General features: G+C 42.5%; 2 protein-coding genes across 3 annotated transcripts in view; one reads left to right on the plus strand and one right to left on the minus strand.

The window, feature by feature from the left end:
- Positions 1-23197, minus strand: part of LOC140494518 (lateral signaling target protein 2 homolog) — a 225080-nt gene that overhangs the window by 146618 nt on the left and 55265 nt on the right. The window lies entirely within an intron of this gene.
- The window catches only part of cfap99 (cilia and flagella associated protein 99), a 193151-nt gene continuing 182661 nt past the window's right edge, over positions 12708-23197 (plus strand). Inside the window, exon 1 of the mRNA XM_072593827.1 lies at positions 12708-12822. The gene's annotated coding sequence lies outside the window, so the exon portion shown is untranslated. The remainder of the gene's footprint in view (positions 12823-23197) is intronic.

Here is a 23197-nt window from a genome sequence, read left to right on the forward strand (position 1 = left end):
AGGGTCAGTGTGGACTTGTTGGGCAAAATGGCCTGTTTCCAAACTGTGGGGATACTATTCTAAAAAGGCACAAGTCAGGAGTGTGACAACATACTTTGGATTTGCCTCGATAACTGCAAGTCCAACAACACAAGAGAGTTAACACCATCCAGGACAAAGAAGCCCATCTGATGGGCAACACATGCACAAACATACAGTCCCTCCAAATCTGATGCTCAGTATTAACAGTGTGTACTACCTACAAAATGCATTGCAGAACTGCATCAAGGCTTCTGAGACAGCATCTTCCAAATCCATGACTATTACCAAGCAGAAGGACAACAGCAGCAGATACATGCGAGCCCCACTGCTTGCAAGTACACCTCCACGGTACTCTGTGGCAATGAGTTCTACAGAGTCACCACACTCTGGCTAAAGAAATTCCTCCTCATCTCAGATCGAAAGGGGCATCCCTCAAATCAAAGGCTGTGGCCTCAGGCCATTGTCTTTTACTCGTGGAAAGAGTTCCTCCACGTCTATCCAGACCTCTCAGTATTCTGCAGGTTTCAAACCAGATCCTTCTTAACTCCATCAAGTACAGACTCCGTCCTCAACACTCCTCATATAGAAGCCTTTTATCCCTGGGATCATTCTTGTAAACCTCCTTTGGACCCTTCCCAAGGCCAGCCCATCTTTCCTTAGATACAGGGCCCAAGATTGCTCAAGATTTTCCAAATGCAATCTGACCAGAGTCTCATACAGCTCCATCAGTACACCTCTGCTCTTGTATTCCAACCCTCAAAATGAATGCTAACATTGCATTTGCCATCCAACTGTCAACAAACCTGCATGTTAACCTTCAGAGAATCCTGAACTAGGACTCTAGTCCCTTTTTGTGTTTCAGATTTTTGAAGCTTTTACCCACTGAGGAAATAGTCGATACCTCTATTCTTCCTACCAAAGTAGGTAACTTCACACCTTCCCACATTGTATTCCATCTGCCATCTTTGTCCAGTCTTCTAGCCTGTCCAAGTCCTTCTACAGTGTCCCTGCTTCCTCAACACCACCTGCCCTTCCAATTATCTTTGGGTCATCGTCAAACTTAGCAACAGTACCCTTAATTTCTTTGTCCAGACGGTTATACATTAATGTCAATGGTCACAGTGACCCTGCAGAACACCACACTGCCATCCTGAAAGAGACACCTTTAACCCATCTCTCTGCCTTCTGCCAATCAGTTAATCCTATCTGTGCTGGTACCTTGCTCCGAACACCATTGCTCAATAAGTTAAGAGCCAGTCTCCTGTGCAGCAACTTATCAAAAGCCTAGGAAATCCAAAAGATAACACATCCACTGGCTCTACTTTATCTAAATTTCTCATTACCTCGTCAAAGAATTCCTAGCAGATGTGTCATATATGTCCTCTCTTGATGAAGCTATGCTGACTCAATTCTATTTCACCATGTACTTCCAAGTACTCTGCAATGCCATCCCTAATAATGGACTCTAAAATCTTACCAACGACAGAGGTCAGGCTAACCAGCCAACAGTTTCCCATCCTCTGTCTCCCTCCCATGTTATATTAGCTATTTTCCTGTCTGCTGGGACCCTCCCTGACTCCTGATTCTTGAAAGATCACCAATACCTCTACAAATCTTCTCAGCTATCTCACTCAGAACTCTGGGATGCAGTCCATCTGACCTGGGTCAATCATCCATATTCAAACCTTTCAGCTTTCCAGAGCCCTCTCCTTAGTGACGGCCAATACACTAACCTCCACCCCTGACTCTCAAAATTCTGGTTCACTAAGGTGTCTTCCACCATGAAGACAGAGGCAAAGCACCTATTTAGTTCCTCTGCCATTTCTTTGTTCCCTATTTACTACTTCTCCAGTCTCAAAACCTGTGAAAAATCACTCAGATTCTTGAGTACACTTTGAAGCATGAATGTGCAAGGTAGTTTTCCTCTCAGTGCTTCTTTTCCCCCCCCCAAAGATAGTTGTCACTAATCAAATTCTCTCTAGATTCCTTACTCCGATTCACAGCAAAATACAATTTACATTGACTTTCTACATGTCCTCAGCAGCACAAGTTAAACTGCATCATAAATGGAATGAACTTACCAAAGCATTAACAATGATTCTGATTATTAGGTTACAACACAGTTGTATGAATGTTTACCATGCACTCCAGACCTTGACAATTCTGCTAATCCATGCAGTTTGTTTACCTTCCTTTCCCTCAATTACTTCAGGACATGAATGTCATGTGAAAACCAACATTTACTAACTATCTCTTGATGTACTGAGAAGTTGTTAGATCTAGTCTTGAACCTAGTCTTCTTAAATAGAAGGTAAAGTTGCCATCGTCCTACAAATGACACAAAGATAGATGGAGGGACAGGTAGTACCGAAGAAACAGGGAGGTGGCAGAAAGACTTGGTAGAGAGAACTGACTGGTTGTAGTTTAACTAGTTTTGAAGGTTAACCTCTCTCCTGCTTAAGACATGGTAAAGAGGGGAGTCCATCAAGGTACCTCCGCTGACGTGGGATTTGAATCCATATTGTTTACATCGTAAACTAGTTGTCCAGCCATATGGGCTAACCCCCTGAAATGAAGTACAGTCATTTGACAATTTACTGCCTTCAAAAGTGGCTGGACAAGTCAGTCATGCATCACTATGAAATAAGGCTGATTTTCTTAACTACGAAGGTGACAGAATTTTATGCCTTCCAATTTTTAAATAAAGCCAAAATCGAAAACAAGATGGCAAGATAATTTTATCACAAAAAAAGGAACCAATAATTAAGTTTTCAAAACTTCATACTTGCCATATTTTTCTAAAATAAAATCATTATTATAATTATATTTGTAAAACATTCATTCCATTTCCATCTGTCAAAGAGATATATAAATTTCCCTGTATACAAGTAAGCATTAAATATGAAAGCAAAATACTGCAATTGCTTTCAATCCAAGACGGCATTCTGCCTATTACACAAATCAAACAGCACCTCAGAAATATCAGTGCCAATGCAATACCAGGTACATAAGTCATATATCTCAAATGATTGAGTGATTGAATGAAATTGCATGCTCCTACGGTTTTTATTATAGGACTTGGTACAGACTGTTCTCAAGCAGCCTGCACAACAAATTTCAGCTTTGATCAGTAGGTTAGCAGACGATACAAAAGTTGGTGGGTGGTAAATAATGGAGGAGGTTAGACTGCAAGAAGACCTAGATGGGCTGATAAATTTTAAATGGACTTCAACATGGATACAAAAGTGAGGCGACGTACTTGGGCAGCACAAACAAGGTAGTGAAATACATGAACAACAGTCTGACTGTGGGAGGAGTCGAGGATCAGAGTCTACATATCCCTTAAGGTAGCTGAACAGTTGGATTTAAGGGGTTAAGACAGCACATGGTACACGTGCTTTTATTAGTCAAGACTTTGGGTTTGACAGCATGGGTGTTATGGCACAAGTGCACAAAATGTTCATTGGGCCACAGGTAGAGAACAGTGTGTAGTTTTAGAATCCATGTGAGAAGAGGAACGAGACTGTAGTGGAGAGGACATAAAGGAGATTCATCAGGATGTTGCCTGGGAAAGAGAGTTTTAGTGAAGAAGTGATATTGTTCATCTTGAGTTGGTTTCCCTCGGCGCAGAGAAGATTAAGAGGAGACAAGTTCGAGATGTATGAGGGACAGAGCTAGGGCAGCAAGGAAGAAAGTTTCCCCCTGATGAAAGGATCAGTGACTGGAGGCATAGATTTCAGAGAAAAATCAGGAGGTTTAGAGGAGATGGGGGAATTTTTTTCACCCAGAGGATAGCGAGACCATGGAACTCAATGCCTGTAAGGGTGCTTCAATGACATTTTAGTCGTATCAAGATGTATGCCTTGGCATTGCAATTGGAATCGTTAGGTGGTTGTATTTGATGAGTGTGGATACAATATTGCAAAGGACATTTTCTCTGGGCTGTAGATCCGAGACGCTAAAACCTGTATGGTTTGATCGATTCTGCAGTTAGATAGCACTCCGCGAACAATCCAGAATGTGCTTTGTAGTTACACTAAACAACTGATTTAATATAAACAGTTCAGCTCCTCAAATAACTCATTTACACTTGCTGGAAGCAATATATATTCAAATGCAGGGACTAACATTCAAGTGAATAAGGGAATACTTTCGGATCTTGTACTTTTATTAAAATTAATAGTGGAGTTGGTAGAGCCTATGGTGCCTCATTACTTTCTCAACAGCAATGCCTTGGTCAGAGTTAACTTGCTAGCCAGCAAGCACTCAAGTGCCATGAGATGACAATGCATAACTGCTCGAAAAGGGCTCACACTAATCATCTGTTGTAACAAGCTAAACTCCTTGACCAAGGAGAGTAATTAGGCCCCATTAAAAACAAAATGCAGGACCAATATTCAACAGTGTGGAAACCTTGTCAAGGCCAGGTATTTTAAAACAGCATGCTAAGCTCAAAACCACAGGCAATTTATTATAGCCAAAATGCAAAGCTGCTTAGGAACATCAAATCCATACAGCTTTCTGTGTTAACCCTTAACTAAATTAGTCGTCAGGTCTTATAACAATGAAACAGAATTCGAAAAACTTTTTAAAATAAAAAATCCAATGTATTTCCTCATAGTTGATGAATGACCAAATCATTAATAAAACCAGTTCAATCTTAGTTAATTACATAATGCATTTCAAAAGAGAATAAAATGCAGTCATGCTTTCAGTCGACACTAAGTCTGTTTTGTTTGTATCCATTCATGTTGCCTTACACAACTTCAACTGGAATGGTTTCTTTGTCACCACCTATGTTACTCATTCCGATACAAAAGCATGCATCTAACTGGAGTTATCAAACCTACAGCTCATAATACAGGGTTGAAGGATAATGGCACTGTAGATCATTAAGAGATGCTGTATTTTATATTATACTATGCTTTTCATTCCGCTCAAATTATACACACGCATTGTTTCAGCTGCCCCCAAAACCATGCATTCAGGGTTGCACAGGCAATGTTTTGCTCAGCTTTTGTGAAAACTAGAACCCAACATGCATGACCAGCCTTTGCTCTGCTGTTTATTTCGCACCCCACTTCCCTTCTCCCAGTCCTGATGAAAGGCTCAGAGGTGAAACGTCGACTCCTTGTCTGATGCTGCCTGAAATGCTGTGAGCTTTCCAGCTCTCCTCTTTACCCAGTGACTCGCCAGCATCTGCAGTTCTCACTCTCAGCATTTAGGTCAAGCAAACAACAAATCTTGACAAATTTACAGATTGACAGGTAGTACTAAATGAGATGTTTCCTCTCAAAAAAAAGTGATTAAATACATTCCAAAGATTTGGGGAACACCTCAAAATCTTCACTACTATCTTAAATACTACAACGCTATTAATCTTACCCAAACAGCCCAACTTACTTATGAATACTAAATTTACTACGCAATTTGGGTGGCACGGTGGCACAGTGGTTAGCACTGCTGCCTCACAGCGCCTGAGACCCGGGTTCAATTCCCGCCTCAGGCGACTGACTGTGTGGAGTTTGCACGTTCTCCCCGTGTCTGCGTGGGTTTCCTCCGGGTGCTCCGGTTTCCTCCCACAGTCCAAAGATGTGCAGGTCAGGTGAATTGGCCATGCTAAATTGCCCGTAGTGTTAGGTAAGGGGTAGATGTAAATGTAGATGTAGGGGTATGGGTGGGTTACGCTTCGGCGGGGCGGTGTGGACTTGTTGGGCCGAAGGGCCTGTTTCCACACTGTAAGTAATCTAATCTAATCTAAAGCTGTTGACTAGTTCTGCAGGTGGAAAACATCTATGTTGTTGGTGTGCCTTATATTCAAGCTCTTGGCCCTGCCTAATTTGTCTGTAATTCTAAAAGTCAATTCCAAGTAAATGTATTCATTAAAATCTCAAATCATATGCACACTGGAATAAAAAAAAGGTTCACAAAGCGCATCATAGCCATCAAGAATCATTAGCTTAAGGGTCAACCTAGGGGCACACTATTACTTTTAGGTCTCAGTGTAGCCCACTAAAATGGAGAACCCAACTGATGACACAAAACTGAAGATACAAATAATATACTTTTGTTAGTATTTTATGCTATTTATCCTGCCATTACATCAGAGATACCTATTGTCTTAATTATAAACTGGTGCTTAATTCTCCTTGTACTGCAAATATTAATTAAAGACCACTCATACACAGTTATTATGCTGTAATTGTGGGTATTGGGTTGGAGCTACATGATTTGACATGTGTATCTCTGCAAAACAAGCTTTAAGTGTAATGAAGCAGCTCCAGCATTCTGCCCTTTACTCCCCGAGTTATAACAGTAACCGCAAAGCAAAGGTAGTGAACTGGTCACTGTGTATCTAGGTCTTTTGCTCACCAGCTGCCAAGCTCACTACTCTGCAGAACTGACTGGAACCCATGCATATGATATTTGTGTGCATTAGATGAACCCGTCAGACACACATTCATTATGCCATCACCTGTAAACTCATGTTTCTTCAAATTCAAAACAACTGCATATACAAGGTAAAATTCAAATTTGCAAGTAATATCAGCGTTCCTTATCTACATCACGAAACAACAAATCTGACACTTCTAATAACCGTTGTCCCGTTCCTCCCTCTGTCAAAGCAAATCGCTCAGAGATACAGTACAGTTTCAACTCCTTCGTCTTTATTTCAGGCCCTGGAGGGAGAGAGAACAATCGTCCAGGTGCACAGAGACACGAGCTGTCAGTCTTCTCTGCCAGTTTCTTAAGGAATTATATTGTCATTTGGCAGGGAGGAGCATCCAGATAAGGTGACATACATATCGATTGGGTAACCACTACAATCAGTGAGTGTCAATAGCAAAACCATCTGGTGTTACACAATTAATGTTCTTAACCTTATTAACTGGCTTCACATAATGAATCTTTGTGAAACTGACCTTACATACTGAATCTTCCAATATTGTTAAATGGCTCAACATAATGACTGCTTTTCCTCCTTGTTAACCCGTTACCCTTGCCTTCAACATTGTTAACTGTAAGTTCTTCTCTGATCAGAGTCGTGCTCAGCTGAACCTCTTGTTTCACAAAACTCAGAACCCAACTCTTTCCCTGCCTGCTTATACCCGAAGGAGGAGAAAGTGAGAACTGCAGATGCTGGAGATCAGAGCTGAAAAGTGTGTTGCTGGAAAAGTGCAGCAGGTCAGACAGCATCCAAGGAGCAGGAGAATCAACGTTTCGGGCATGAACCCTTCTTCAGGAATGAGGAAACCGTGTCCAGCAGGCTAACATAAAAAAGGTAGGGAGGAGGGACTTGGGGGAGGGGCATTGGAAATGCGATAGGTGGAAGGAGGTCAAGGTGAGGGTGATGGCGGAGAGGTCAGGAAGAAGATTGCAGATGAGGAAGGCAGTGCTGAGTTCGAGGGATTTGACTGAGACAAGGTGGGGGGAGGGGAAATGAGGAAACTGGAGAAATCTGAGTTCATCCCTTGTGGTTGGAGGGTTACCAGGGGGAAGAGGAGGCGCTCTTCCTCCAACTGTCGTGTTGCTATGGTCTGGCGATGGAGGAGTCCAAGGACCTGCATGTCCGTGGTGGAGTGGGAGGGGGAGTTGAAGTGTTGGGCTACGGAGTGGTTGGGTTAGTTGGTCCGGGTGTCCCAGATGTGTTCTCTGAAACATTCCGCAAGTAGGCGGCCTGTCTCCCCAATATAGAGCAGGCCACATCAGGTGCAGTGGATGCAATAGATGATGTGTGTGGAGGTGCAGGTGAATTTGGGGCGGATATGGAAGGATCCCTTGGGGCCTTGGAGGGAAGAGAGAGGGGAGGTGTGGGCGCAAGTTTTGCATTTCTTGCGGTTGCAGGGGAAGGTGCTGGGAGTGGAGGTTGGGTTGACGGGGGGGGGGGGGGGGTGTGTGGACCTGACGAGGGAGTCACGGAGGGAGTGGTCTTTTCTGAACGCTAATGGGGAGGGGAGGGAAATATATCCCTGGTGGTGGGGTCCGTTTGGAGGTGGCGGAAATGACGACGGATGATACGATGTATCTGGAGGTTGGTGGGGTGGTAGGTGAGGACCAGTGGGGTTCTGTCCTGGTGGCGATTGGAGGGGCGGGGCTCAAGGGCGGAGGAGCGGGAAGTGGAGGAGATGCAGTGGAGGGCATCGTCGATCACGTCTGGGGGGAAATTGTGGTTTTTGAAGGAGGCCAACTGGGTTGTACAGTATTGGAACTGGTCCTCCTGGGAGCAGATGTGGCAGAAACGAAGGAATTGGGAATATGGGATGGCGTTTTTACAGGGGGCAGGGTGGGAGGAGGTGTAGTCTAGGTAGCTGTGGGAGTCGGTTGGTTTATAGTAAATGTCCGTGTTGATTTGGTCACCCGAGATGGAAATGGAAAGGTCTAGGAAGGGGAGGGAGGAGTCTGAGAGGTCCAGGTGAATTTGAGGTCGGGGTGGAAGGTGTTGATAAAGTGGATGAACTGTTCAACCTCCTCGTGGGAGCACGAGGCAGCGCCGATATAATCATCGATGTAGCGGAGGAAAACGGTGGGGGGTGGTGCCAGTGTAGCTGCGGAAGATGGACTGTTCCACATATCCTACGGAGAGGCAGGCATAGCTGGGATCCATGCGAGTGCCCATGGCTACTCTTTTGGTTTGGAGAAAGTGGGAGGATTGGAAAGAGAAGTTGTTCAGGGTGAGGACCAGTTCAGTCAGTCGAATGAGGGTGTCGGTGGAAGGGTACTGGTTGGTACGGCGGGAAAGGAAGAAGCGGAGGGCTTTGAGGCCTTCGTGATGGGGGATGGAGGTGTACAGGGACTGGATGTCCATGGTGAAGATAAGGCGTTTGGGGACCGGGGAAGCGAACATCATGGAGGAGGTGGAGGGCGTGGGTGGTGTCCCAAACGTAGGTGGGGAGTGTGGGACTATGAGGTTGGAGACCGCGTGTTGAACTTGTTAATCCAAGAGCGTAGGGGAATGAAGGTGAGGCCTCTGCTGAGGACTGATCTTTCATCTTCAGAGAGGGGTAGATCTGGAGGGATGGTGAAAACACGGTAGGGCTGGGAGCTAGGATCTGGTGTGGGGCTGGAGCTGGGAGTGGGATCGGGGTTGGGCGTGAGTCCCACAACCCCACACCGCCCGTTTCTCCCTCCTGCCCAAAATCCACAAACCTGACTGCCCCGGCCGACCAATTGTCTCAGCCTGCTCCTGCCCCACCGAACTCGTCTCTGCATACCTCGACACGGTCCTGTCCCCCTTAGTCCAAGAACTCCCCACCTACGTTTGGGACACCACCCACGCCCTCCACCTCCTCCATGATGTTCGCTTCCCCGGTCCCCAAACGCCTTATCTTCACCATGGACATCCAGTCCCTGTACACCTCCATCCCCCATCACGAAGGCCTCAAAGCCCTCCGCTTCTTCCTTTCCCGCCGTACCAACCAGTACCCTTCCACCGACACCCTCATTCGACTGACTGAACTGGTCCTCACCCTGAACAACTTCTCTTTCCAATCCTCCCACTTTCTCCAAACCAAAAGAGTAGCCATGGGCACTCGCATGGATCCCAGCTATGCCTGCCTCTCCGTAGGATATGTGGAACAGTCCATCTTCCGCAGCTACACTGGCACCACCCCCCACCGTTTTCCTCCGCTACATCGATGATTATATCGGCGCTGCCTCGTGCTCCCACGAGGAGGTTGAACAGTTCATCCACTTTATCAACACCTTCCACCCCGACCTCAAATTCACCTGGACCTCTCAGACTCCTCCCTCCCCTTCCTAGACCTTTCCATTTCCATCTCGGGTGACCAAATCAACACGGACATTTACTATAAACCAACCGACTCCCACAGCTACCTAGACTACACCTCCTCCCACCCTGCCCCCTGTAAAAACGCCATCCCATATTCCCAATTCCTTCGTCTCTGCCACATCTGCTCCCAGGAGGACCAGTTCCAATACTGTACAACCCAGTTGGCCTCCTTCAAAAACCGCAATTTCCCCCCAGACGTGAACGACGATGCCCTCCACTGCATCTCCTCCACTTCCCGCTCCTCCGCCCTTGAGCCCCGCCCCTCCAATCGCCACCAGGACAGAACCCCACTGGTCCTCACCTACCACCCCACCAACCTCCAGATACATCGTATCATCCGTCGTCATTTCCGCCACCTCCAAACGGACCCCACCACCAGGGATATATTTCCCTCCCCTCCCCTATCAGTGTTCCGAAAAGACACTCCCTCCGTGACTCCCTAGTCAAGTCCACACCCCCCACAACCCAACCTCCACTCCCAGCACCTTCCCCTGCAACTGCAAGAAATGCAAAACTTGCGCCCACACCTGCCCCCTCACCTCCCTCCAAGGCCCCAAGGGATCCTTCCATATCCGCCACAAATTCACCTGCACCTCCACACACCATTTACTGCATCCGCTACACCCGATGTAGCCTCCTCTATATTGGGAGACAGGCCGCCTACTTGCGGAATGTTTCAGAGAACATCTCTGGGACATCCAGACCAACCAACCCAACCACCCCGCGGCTCAACACTTCAACCCCCCCTCCCACTCCACCAAGGACATGCAGGTCCTTGGACTCCTCCATCGCCAGACCATAGCAACACGACGGTTGGAGGAAGAGCGCCTCATCCTCCGCCCAGGAACCCTCCAACCACAAGGGATGAACTCAGATTTCTCCAGTTTCCTCATTTCCCCTCCACCCACCTTGTGTCAGTCCCAACCCTCGGACTCAGCACCACCTTCCTAACCTGCAATCTTCTTCCTGACCTCTCCGCCCCCACCCCCACCCCGACCTATCACCCTCACCTTGACCTCCTTCCACCTATTACATTTCCAACGCCCCTCCCCCAAGTCCCTCCTCCCTACCTTTTATCTTAGCCTGCTGGACACACTTTCCTCATTCCTGAAGAAGGGTTCATGCCCGAATAGTCGATTCTCCTGCTCCTTGGATGCTGCCTGACCTGCTGCACTTTTCCAGAAAGACATTTTCAGCTCTGCTTATACCCTAAACACATTCACATAACCAGTTATGATGCAAAGCTGCTGCTATTAACAGTATGACAAGTTGAATAACAGCAGGATAAAAATCACCAAAAACCAGCAGTGTCTTATGAAGTAGTGTCCAGATGGTATGAACATGGTTAAATGAAGCTCTGTTTTCCTTTATACAGTTGACTTGCAAATACATATATTACATTACATTTAGGGCATATTAAATGGTGATTTTCATCTGAAGGGTTAGTTTAGTACTATTTAATTAAAGTAACTTCAATTCTACCCTTGTAATATATCACTGCCTAAGAAGTCGTCCTGCACCAGCAATTTGATCTCGAAGAAATTGAAAGCAATTAATGTAATAGCATTAGTGACTATAGGTTTTTCCCATAATATTTTCAGACTATTACCATAGGAGATTAACAATCTGGAACAAAACTAGGTGAGAACTGAATTGCTGATTTTACTACAATAGTGACATTGCCTGGAATAAAATTTTGGCCGCAACCTCATAAGGACACCCATTACCAGACCACTCACACTTTTATGCTTATGATCTTAAATTCACAAATAATGTAATAGGCAAAAGTGCACCTAAGAAAATTTGTTAACAATTCCTCAACAAATTTCATTGGTGCGCTTTTGCTAAAAACACTGCCACAAGAATGGGTGGAGAAAAGTAGATAGGGGTTCAAACTTGCAGGGTAGCAGGGACATAGGAACAGAACAGGACTGACTGAATTACTCCCTGGAGAGCCAGCACAGACTCAACAGGCTGAATTAGCTTTACGTGCTATTAACCAAGTGCTGCCAGACAGATGAGACTTCCATTTCATCAGTGTGGACTGGACGTTTTAAAACTGAGTTATTCATACTAAATGCCAATCACTTTAGTCCCATACAATATCTAACATCCAATGGGATCTAATCAGACTTTTGTGTGACACAGCCCATGAGCTAAGCTACTGACAACATTCAGACTGACATCAAGTTAGTGGAATGGATTGCTGGCAAAATCACAAGTGACATCAGCTAACAAAGATTGGTGTTAAAGGATAAAATATTAGGGTTATATATTTCAATACTATAAGCAGCACAAATAAAGAATCTAATTAGAACATAGCACAATCTTTTTTAGCGGCCTGAACCCCTAGCCCTATTATTTCTGAAAGTACTGGAATTTTGCTTCATTAAGCACAACTACAGACTCAAGATCTGGCTCAAGACGATGGAGTAGTAGTGCTGCGTTTGAGCTCATTCAGTGGTCTTGAATGTCTGTTTTTCCTTCCTTTTTGTTTTCGCTTTTTCCACCCTCCCCCCCCCCCTTTTGTTTGAAATCTTTTGATTTACTGAGGTATTGGTGACAGGCCCTACCCAAGCACATTCTGGGATCCAGCAATTAGAGGCTGGGAGTGGGCCCTGCCCAAGCACATTGTGGGACCTGATTGCAGCACTGGTAGTTACAGAATTGGAGGCGGTAGCAAGTGACCTGAAGCCACAGTTCCAGCAAGCACACAGCTACGCGACTCTAAGTTGCGGCTTGGCTTGGGTGCCTGCACAGAGATAAGATTGAAGACTTAAATATCAGGATGTTTCTCATTGCTTGTGGCTTTGTTTCCGGAATTACAAAAGCAGAATTTAAAAGGCAGCAAAAATAACGAGTGTAACCAAGATGGCGGCGGTTATGATGGCGGAGGTGAGATAATGCTGAAGAGTGGTGCCTTTCATCCCAGCCGCATTGGGGCAGTGAAGCGGACTCACTGCAACTCATGACTCAGCAGGACCATGGCCCAGGCCGGAGCACTTAAATAGGTCTGTAAATTAGACACTTTATTTCTTCATTGTTCTGCCTTTATATTCTGTGTTTTCGTTTATTTTCCTGTTTTAAGATGGCATTGGAGAGAAGCGACACTACACAACACTTGTCACTGTTCTGTAACAAGATACACATGAGAATAAATGAATCAAATAAATCAAGACTGTCCCACTTCATGCTGAATCAGTAAGTCATGTAAAATTATACCATCGACTGAACAGAAATAATGACTTAACTATTTAACTAAAAGACTAATCAGCTGTTGGAGCTAAACAAGTTATGGAACTATTTGAACCACAACAATTTTGCTCCCTTTTATTGTATAAGTTCATTCATGGGATGTGGGTGGTTGGACATACCTTTATTGCCCATCCCAAATTCTGTACAAACATCCTAAATATGCTGCATGTCAAACTGCATACCTGACCAGATTATTTGGATTGTCTGCCTATTATGCTTTCAAAACAAACTAAGGACATTTCAGAAGTCCCACATTGGACTGGAAAATAGCAATGAAATCTAACTTAATGTCCCCACTCAAGGCGGCAAGAAAATGGAAAACTATAGGCCAGTTCATTTGATGTCTATCCTAGGAAGATGTTTGAATTGATTGAAGAGGATATATCTATGAATTTAGCAAAACTCTCATTGGGATGACTCAGCATGGGTAAATCTTTAGCCAATTTATTGAAATTCTTTTAAGGAGTAACATGCATCATAGATAAAAGGGAACCTGTAGATGTACCACATTTGGATTTCCTGAAGGTATTGGTTAAGATGCCAAAAAGATTATTGCTGAAAATAAGAACTTGTGGAGTAGGGGGTAAGATGATGCATAAATGGGTCTTTGATTGGCAGGATGCAATGAGCAGACTCCTGCTGGGTTCTGTAATGAGGCCACAACATTTTGAAATTATAGCAATGACTGGGATAAGAGGAGCAAAAGCATTGTTGTGAATTCCACAGACAACACCAAGATATGTAGGAAACTGTTTTGAGGAAAACATAAGGAAGCTGCAGATAGATATAGATAGGTTGAGTGAATAAACAAAATTCTGGCAGTTGGAGTACAAATATGGGAAAATGTGAAGTGGTTCACTTTGGCAGGAAGAATAAAAAGGCAGAATATTACATAAATGGGGAAAAACAGCAAAATTCCGGGGGGGGAGGGGGAGGGGGAAAGAGGGAGACATATAGTCATAAAGATGAATGCACAGAAACAGACCCTACTCATCCATTCTGACCAGATATCCCAAAGATCTAGACCCACCTGCCAGCACCCAGCCCATATCCTTCCAAACCCTTCCTATTCATATACCCATCCAGATGCCTTTCAAATGTTGCAATTGTACCAGCCTCCACCACTACTTCTGGCAGCCCATTTCATACATGCACCACCCTATACATGAAAAGTTGCTCCTTAGGTCTCTTTTGGATCTTTCCCCTCTCGCCCTAAACCTATGCCCTCTCGTTCTGGACTCCTCCACCCCAGGGAAAAAACCTTGGGTATTTATCCTATCAATGCCCTTCATGATTTTATAAACCTTTATAAAGGTCACCCCTCAGCCTCCGATGCTCCAAGGAAAACAGCCCTAGCCTATTCAGCCTCTCCCTATAGCTCAAATCCTCCAACCCTGGCAACATCTTTGTGAATCTTTTCTGAACCCTTTCAAGTTTCACAACATCTTTCCGATAGGAAGGAGACAAGAATTGCACACAATATTCCAACAGTGGCCTAACCAATGTCCTGTACAGCCGCAACATTACCTCCCAACTCCTGTACTCAATACCCTGACCAATAAAGGAAAGTATACCAAATGCTGCCTTCACTATCCTATCTACCTGCGACTCTACTTTCAAGGAGCTATGAACCTGCACACCAAGGTCTCTTTGTTCAGCAACACTCCCTAGGACCTCACCATTAAGTCTATCAGTCCTGCTCTGATCTGCTTTTCCAAAATACAGTACTTCACATTTATCTGAATTAAACTCCATCTACCACTCCTCAGCCCACTGGCCCATCTTATCAAGATCCTGTTGTAATCCAAGGTAACCTTCTTTGCTGTCCACTACACATCCAATTTTGGTGTCATCTGAAAACTTAGTAACTATAACTCTTATGCTCACATCCAAAATCATCTTTATAAATGTCGAATAGTAGACCCAGCACTGATCCCTGTGGCACTCCACTGGTCACAGGCCTCCGGTCTGAAAACAACCCTCCACCTCTGTCTTCTACCTTCAAGCCAGTTCGGTATCCAGGGTTTAGGGATTCTGTTGCAGGAGGCATAAAAAAAAGTGTTGTACCTGCACACTAACATAATCGAGATAGCTAATGGGATGCTATCCTTAATTAGATGTTAAGGAGAGGAAGTGAACATAAAAAAAGATGGATATTGTACTTAACATTTGAGATAGGATCTTAGAGTGTGTGTCACTTCAGTTTTTTTTTTAAGAAGGAAGAATATACATGGAGGCAATCCAGAAGAAATTCACAAGACTGATACCTGGAACGAATGGATTATCTTGTGAAAACAGGTAGAGGTATTTTCCACTGACATTAGAAGAGTATAAGATCTTGAATGCCCTTCACACGATGGATATAGAATGGATGTTTCCTCTTGTGGGTCAATCCAGAACTAGAGAGCACTATTTCAAAATTGAGTTTTACCCTTTCAGAACAGAAATGACAGGCATTTTATTCTGAGGGTTGTGCCACTTTGGAACATACTGCCCAAGAAATAAGTGGAAGTGCAGCATTATTAAGGTAATCTCCTACTTATGTGCAAAAGACTATGATAAATTTGAAATTGCATCTCAATGTAATTTGGTAAAATCACACAGCAGGTAAGTTCATGAATGTAATAGAGGCATTTTGCTTAAAGCTGTTTCAAAGACAGCTACAATTTTTGAACATGCGAGAATCTGATGAGCAGTAGAAAGAAATAGTTGACAGTGTAAAACTGACTGTGCAAAATTACCAAGTAACTCAGCTATTAATGTTGCTAATATAGTGTATAATCTTTATCACCAGAAAAATAAATGTTGCTGGATAATTCCCATATATACGCGAAATAGGAGTCTTTCCTAGGGCTAGAGACAAAGTTTGCATGTTTATAAATTACATTTTAGAGCCATTTCACAGCACCAGTTAAACAGTGAGTTTTGAGAAGATTTGTAGCTCAGGTTGAGGTTCTGGATGTAGGTTTGCTAGCTGAGCTGGAAGGTTCATTTCCAGATGTTTCATTACCCTACTAGGTAATATCTTCAGTGGGCCTCAGGCGAAGCACTGCTGTAAATCCTGCTTTCTACTGAGATGTTTGGGTTTCTTTGGGTTGGTAATGTCATTTCCTGTGGTGAAGTCATTGCCTGCTCTTTCTCTCAGGGGGTGGTAGATGGGGTCTAACTCGATGTGTTTGTTGATACGGTTCTGGTTGGAATGCCATGCTTCTAGGAATTCTCCTGAGTGTCTCTGCATGGCTTATCCTAGGATGGATGTGTTGTCCCAGTTGAAGTGCTGTCTTTCCTCATCTGTATATAAGGATACTAATGAGAGAGGGTCATGTCTCTTTGTGGCTAGTTGGTGTTCATATATCCTGGTGGCTAGTTTTCTGTTTGTCCAATGTAGTGCTTGTTACAGTCCTTGCACAGTATTTTGTAAATGACATTAGTTTTGCTCGTTGTCTGTATAGGGTCTGTCAAGTTCATTAGCTGCTGTTTTAGTGTGTTGGTGGGTTTGTGGGCTACCATGATGCCAAGGGGTCTGAGTAGTCTGGCAGACATTTCCAAGATGGCTTTGATATAGGGGAGAGTGGCTAGGGTTTTGGACGTGTTTTGTCTGCTTGTTGGAGTTTGTTGCTGAGAAATCGGAGGACTGTGTTTATTGGGTACCCATTCTTTTTGAATACATGGTATAGGTGATTTTCATTTGCTCTGCATTGTTCCTCTGTGCTGCAGTGTGAAATAATGTTCTGATGCAGATTCATTTCTGGATATTGGGGGGATTGCTTCTGTAGTTCAATATTTGGTTGGTAAGTGTTGATTTCCTATAAATGCTGGTTTGATATTCCCCATTCCGTGAAATCTAGGAATGGCAGTTTGTTGTTGTTTTCCTCCCCTCTAGGAAAGTTTATGCCAGTAAGGGAATTATTGATGGTCTTGAAGGTTTCCTCGAATTTGTTTCATTTAGTAATGATAAAGGCGATAAAAGAGACAAAGACATCTTGGAAATGACTGCCAGACTACTCAGACCCCTTGGCATCATGGTAGCCCACAAACCCACCAACATACTAAAACAGCAGCTAATGAACTTGAAAGACCCTTTACAAGCAACAAGCAAAACTAATGTCATTTACAAAATACTGTGCAAGGACTGTAACAAACACTACATTGGACAAACAGGCAGAAAACGACCCACCAGGATACATGAACATCAATTAGCCACAAAACAACATGACCCACTCTCACTAGTATCCTTACATACGGATGAGGAAGGGCACCGCTTCGACTGGGACAACACATCCATCCTAGGACAAGCCAAACATAGACACACACACGAGAATTCCTAGAAGCATGGCATTCCAACCGGAACTCTAATCAACAAACACATCAAGTTAGACCCCATCTATCACCCCCCCGAGAGAAAGAACAGGAAGTGACATCACCACAGGAAATGTAATCACCACAGGAAATGTAATCACCAACCCAAAGAAACCCAAACATATAAATAGAAACCAGGAATCATCAGCAGTGCTTCACCAGAGGCCCACTGAAGATGTTACCTAGTAGGGTGACGAAACGTCTGGAAGTAAACCTTCCAGCTCAGCCAGCAAACCTACATCCAGAACCAGTTAAACATTTAAAGTAATTCATCACCATAAAGCCCACTCGAATCAAGTGCCAAAGTAAAACACAGCAGAGAATCTTTAAGAGCCTTAAGGTTACGTACTTATACTTGCAACGGAAGGAATAACTGATCTGAATTTAGCATTTTTGAGTTGGGATAATATTAGAGTTACCTCAAGATGGCAATCGAGTGTGGTGATTCTTTGCAAGGTGTCCAAAGCAGATCATGCCCTCATCTTTTATATTTGTTACATTCTTTTATCCTTCAGTTGTAACTCTGAATTATTAACCATGTTCTCTTAATTCTCTTCCTCTGCAATGTATCTGTCACTACAACACTGTTCTACATTCTGTTTTATTACCCTGATGTATGATTTGTCTAGTTAGCATGCAAAACAATACCTTTCATTTTATCTGAGTATATGTGACACTAAGTCAAATCAAAAATGAAGTACATTACATTAGCGCAGAAAGGGGCTAATCAACTACACAGCAGATTGATAGAGGTGCAGCCATGGAGAATGCACCAGTTAATAGCTAAAGTTCAACTTATGAATGGAGTCTGATGAGCCCCGTGAAGAAATAAGTGAGTGGTAGTCACTTATTCTGTTGAGTTGAAATAGACATCGTGCACATGTATATTATTTTTCCAAGCAAAGAACAGGTTCTTGTGTATTCGTGTTTGCAGCATGAAACATAATTTTCCTTTACATTGATATTCTTTAACATGGTCCTGATCAGTGCAAGATGAAAACCTTGAACAAATGTCTTCCAGCAATAAGAAAAATAGTTATGTATGGAAGTAGGGCTGTTATTATAGAAAAGATTGCAGCATGAACATGAGGATTAAAAAGCACAGTTGGAACATTAGTATGACTGTGTATACACAAGTCAATATTATTTCAAGTGACAAAGAATAATACATCTGATAAACAGTGTGATTACATAGTGATAAAGAAGCTAGGAATGTAGAATGGAAATCAAGTCAAGCCAGAGTCATGGGGTCATAGAATGCAGGAAGATGGGGTACATAATCCTGCTCCCACACCAGAGACAGAGACAAAGACATCACAAAAAGCATGAAGGTACAGTTGGTCCCAGAAAAAGAAATGGACTCTGCAGCAATCATGGCATCCCTTCAAATTACTAGCTCTTTGCAGCAACAAATTGAGAGTCTCCATCTTAATCACTGATGCACTACTCTTACTTTTTACTATTAGAAAAGCATTGGTCAAAAGCAAGATTGAAAAATGAAATAACAATCAAATTATATAACCAACGGGCATGAGCAAACATGGAATCTATTATATGTGCCACATGTATGTTCAGCAGAAATGCATAATTGCACAGTACTAGCACATTAGAAAAAAGTTGAAATGTTTACCATAATAACTGCACAGTTCAGGTCAAATTTTAAAACACTTTATGCTGTGAGCTATTATTGCTTTAAGATGTTCAAAGAGCAACAAACATACCAGAATTTTCACATTCCCAAAAAGTATCATTTATTGCAATAAATTACAAAACTGGTTTAAGATATAAAGTATCTTAAGTATAAAAATGTCACAAAGCATGGAGCATTTCCGATGGGAAATAAAAACTGTAATGCTCACAACATAGCTCGATTTTATTACTTATTCTGTACATAAATTGGGATGGAAAAGGAACTAAAAATAGAGAAAGCGCCTAAATTGACATCTTTCACACCATAAAAACTGATCTGATGTATCCAACTAAAAATATCGACAATATCCTCATTATCTATTCTGATATTGCCTAGCATAGTTAATCAACTTACAATACGAACAGAAAATTCAGTCTCATGCTACATGATAGCATAAATCCATCAATTAAAATGTAACCACAAGTGTCTTATGGAGCTCATCATCATGACAAAGGCACCATGTTTTGAATAAAATTCGACTTTTTTGCCCTATTAGTTAAACTGCAGTTCAATGTTTGAGCAAGCCGAGTGATACAGTAATTTAAACAATAATTTTGAACTTGTTACAGCAAAACAAAAACTAATTAGTGATATTTTGTGATCACTAATCCTTCTGTACTTTTTGCCTAAGAAATTTCCAAGAAAAAAAATTTTCAAAGTTATTTTAGTATTTCAAATTTAATGGGTATGAATTATAAATTCATGACATTCAAGACATACAGGAATGGGTGAATATGCATTCACTTCAAATGATTTTTAACTGGAAATGAGACAAAGTCTTCTAGAATTAACAAGTCTTGAGATAGTGGGGATTTCTTGAATCAGAAAGAACCCTCATCAGCTCACTCGAGCCACAGGTTTATCCTTTCAATACACCTCATGGTTTTACATGTAGAACACTGCATGTGTGGGTCCTAAAACCTTCATGCACCAATGATGAGAGATATCAATGTGGCTCAAATCAAATGGCCACAGCTGATCCAAATGCACGTTATCCTGGGTCTCCATCAATTAATCCAGATAAAACAACCCTCATGCAGAATCAGATGGTCTTCTCTGAGAGGGAGAAGGGAGGGGGCAGGGAGGGAGAGGGTTGTGGTTTAACCTGAAGATCACAATGTCTCACGCGAGGGAAGAGAATGAGGAGAATCTGTCGTGGTGACCTCAGCGAGTGCAGGAATGGAATCCATGCAGTTGGCACTACTCTGCATCACAAACCAAATAAGAAATCCAAATTCTTAGGTAAACTAAGGACACAAAGATAGCCCCTCAGTTTTGATATGTTAACATTTATTTGATAAACGTTTAAGTTAATTTATGCTAAATCTTACAGATCAGTTGGATTGGCTGCTATCAGCTATCTCCCACTTCTTTGGCAGGCAACATGTGGCTCCAGACCCACAATGTGATTGACTCTGAAGTGTCCTCTGATGAATTAGTGACAGGCAATAAATACTGTCCTGGCCAGTGACACACACATCCTTTGTGAATTTTTTTTAAAGAAAACATCACCGTTTGTACTTCACATTATATTTAGACCATATTGCACTGGCAAATTGCACAAAATTCTTATCTCAAAGTTTTTGAAACATTGCTAGATATTTTTAAAAACTCAAACTTACCAAATTGCTGCATAAAATAAACTTTGGATATTTGTTTCACCTCAATTAAACAACAAAACTAATACAGAGGGAGAACCTATGACATATCTTTTGTTTCTGCACTAGCACTCATTCGAGGGGCAGAAAGTTTCAGGAATAAGTTCCACACCAGACATTTGAGTAGGATCTGAAACTACTCCAGTGCAGAAAGAAGGGATTCTTTTCAGATGAGAAACTGAACTGAGACAGTGTCTGCCATTTAAAATGGACATAAGATTTTTCAGCTGAAGACAAGTTACATTATCAGTGGATATTTTAAAAATTAAACCAGCAACTACATTTCAATAAATGCCAATTAAAAGGTCTTTCAAAACGTACATAACAAGATAAATAAGCATGAAAGGTGAGAAAGGCAATATTCTTCTCCAATGACCTCAATTCTCATTTTCAAATTTTCTTCTCAGAGTTCTTGCCCATCCACCATATTGCAATCTGTGCTTTGTGCAAAAGTAGAATTTTAGAAACAACACAAGATGGACTTACCAGTCTGCCTGGATTACCATGTAAACATTTTACAGGATTTATTTTTCTGTATTTTTCATGTACTGCATTCGGTTCAAAACAGCAGAGGTGGTTTCAAAGATATCACCAAATAGTTAATGAAATCCTGTATTCTTGCTTAACTTGATGCAAGAAATTCTATGGCACTAAAAAGTATCCTGGGACAGGCTTCAGCATGCTGACCAATACTAACCTCTCAAATGAATGCTACACGAATAGACTGAGCGCTTCATAGTTTGGTTGGTTGGTTGTGTAAACCTGCTTACAGAAACCAACTGTAACATTTAGCCATATGTCAATGACTCCACGACAGGAATTCATTGGTGAAGCAGCAATTGGGTAGATCAGTTTGTTCTCAACTAATCACAATTAGTTCAGTTGGTTGGATAGCTTGTTTGCCTAGCAGAATAACACCAACAGCATGGGTTGAATTCCTAAACTGGCTGCAGTTACCATGAAGGACTCTCCTTCTCAACCTCTCCCCTTGCCAGAGGTGTGGTGACCCTTAAGTTAAACCACCACCATTCACCTAGAGTGCAAAATGATGGGACTATGGCAACTTACTCCTAATTTACTTCCAAGACCTCTGTTGCTTCTTCAACCACCCCATCGGAAGGCAAAGTCAAGTTCCTCCAAACTTTCCTCTCTGGAGTCCATCTTATTGTTATGTAATCATAAAAGGGTTTGTAAATATCATCGATATTATGTTGTACCATACCACTGTGGTACAAAGTAGTTAAACGTCCCCTTCCAGTGCTCAATGGACTACCACAAGTGGAATCAAACTGGCTGAATGAAGGTGCTCTATGTCCCATGAGATCGTGCATCATAAAATGACTAAAGGACAAAAGCAAATGAACCAGTCAAAATACAATTTATTAACAGGATACAAAAGAACCATTCACAACCAAATATTACTTAAAGCTGTTAATAGCTAATACCTCAACATTAAAACATGATGAGAAGGCCAAGATGCTCATCTCAACTCAAATACTGCATAATTAATCCAAGAGTTAAAGCTTTTAAAAAGCAGCAAGGCCATATAACTAGTGTGAATTTCAAGGTCTTGATGCTTGTCAAATTGAGTAGTGCACTATTAACAAGGCAATCTGGGCATTGATATATACAAATTAAGTTTACTTCCATAAAAGCCAATCAAATTGCAATCACATTTTGAAAATATTTTTAAAACCCTCCTTTAAAAAAACCCACAATAACTTCAAAATCCAACACCATACATGCCAGTATACAAGCCAACAAGGAATGACATTTCACTCACATGAGCTAATAAATTGGTGCTCAAATGAAAGTAACTTCTATGAAGAAGTGCTACACAGAAACAAAGTTCTCCTTGCACTTAATATTCCAACAACAACTGACTCAAAAGTAGTGTTTTATTTTTCACTGGAAAGACAGCAGGAGGGCAAAAGCTCAGTGACCAAAGAAGAGCTTACAGCAGCCAAGTGTCAGCCTTTCATTGTCTAAAAGTAGATACAGCTGGAGACAAAGGATTGTATATAATCCCTTGCTAAATTGCCATTACATCAACAAACAGAAATATATCACAAAATAGCAATACATTCTCCCAATTCCTTCGTCTATGTCACATCCATTCGGTTTAAGCTACTTTCCCAAACAGTGCTGCTGACTTGGCTTGCTTCTTCCGTGACCTTGGTTACCCAATGTGGTTGACAGGGCCCTCAACCGTATCTGCCTGTCACCCATGTTTCTGCCCATGCCCCTTCCCACCACTCATGACAGCATGATAGGATCCCCCTTGTCCTCACTTTCCATCCGACCAGCCTCCGCATTCAAAGGAGCACTCTTTGCCATTTCAGACACCACTAAATAGATCTTCCCCTCAGTCCCCATCCTCATTTCGGAGAGTTTGTCCCCTCGGAACACCCTCGTCCATTCCAC

This window comes from Chiloscyllium punctatum, chromosome 2, assembly GCF_047496795.1.
Source record: "Chiloscyllium punctatum isolate Juve2018m chromosome 2, sChiPun1.3, whole genome shotgun sequence".
Lineage (NCBI taxonomy): Eukaryota > Metazoa > Chordata > Chondrichthyes > Orectolobiformes > Hemiscylliidae > Chiloscyllium > Chiloscyllium punctatum.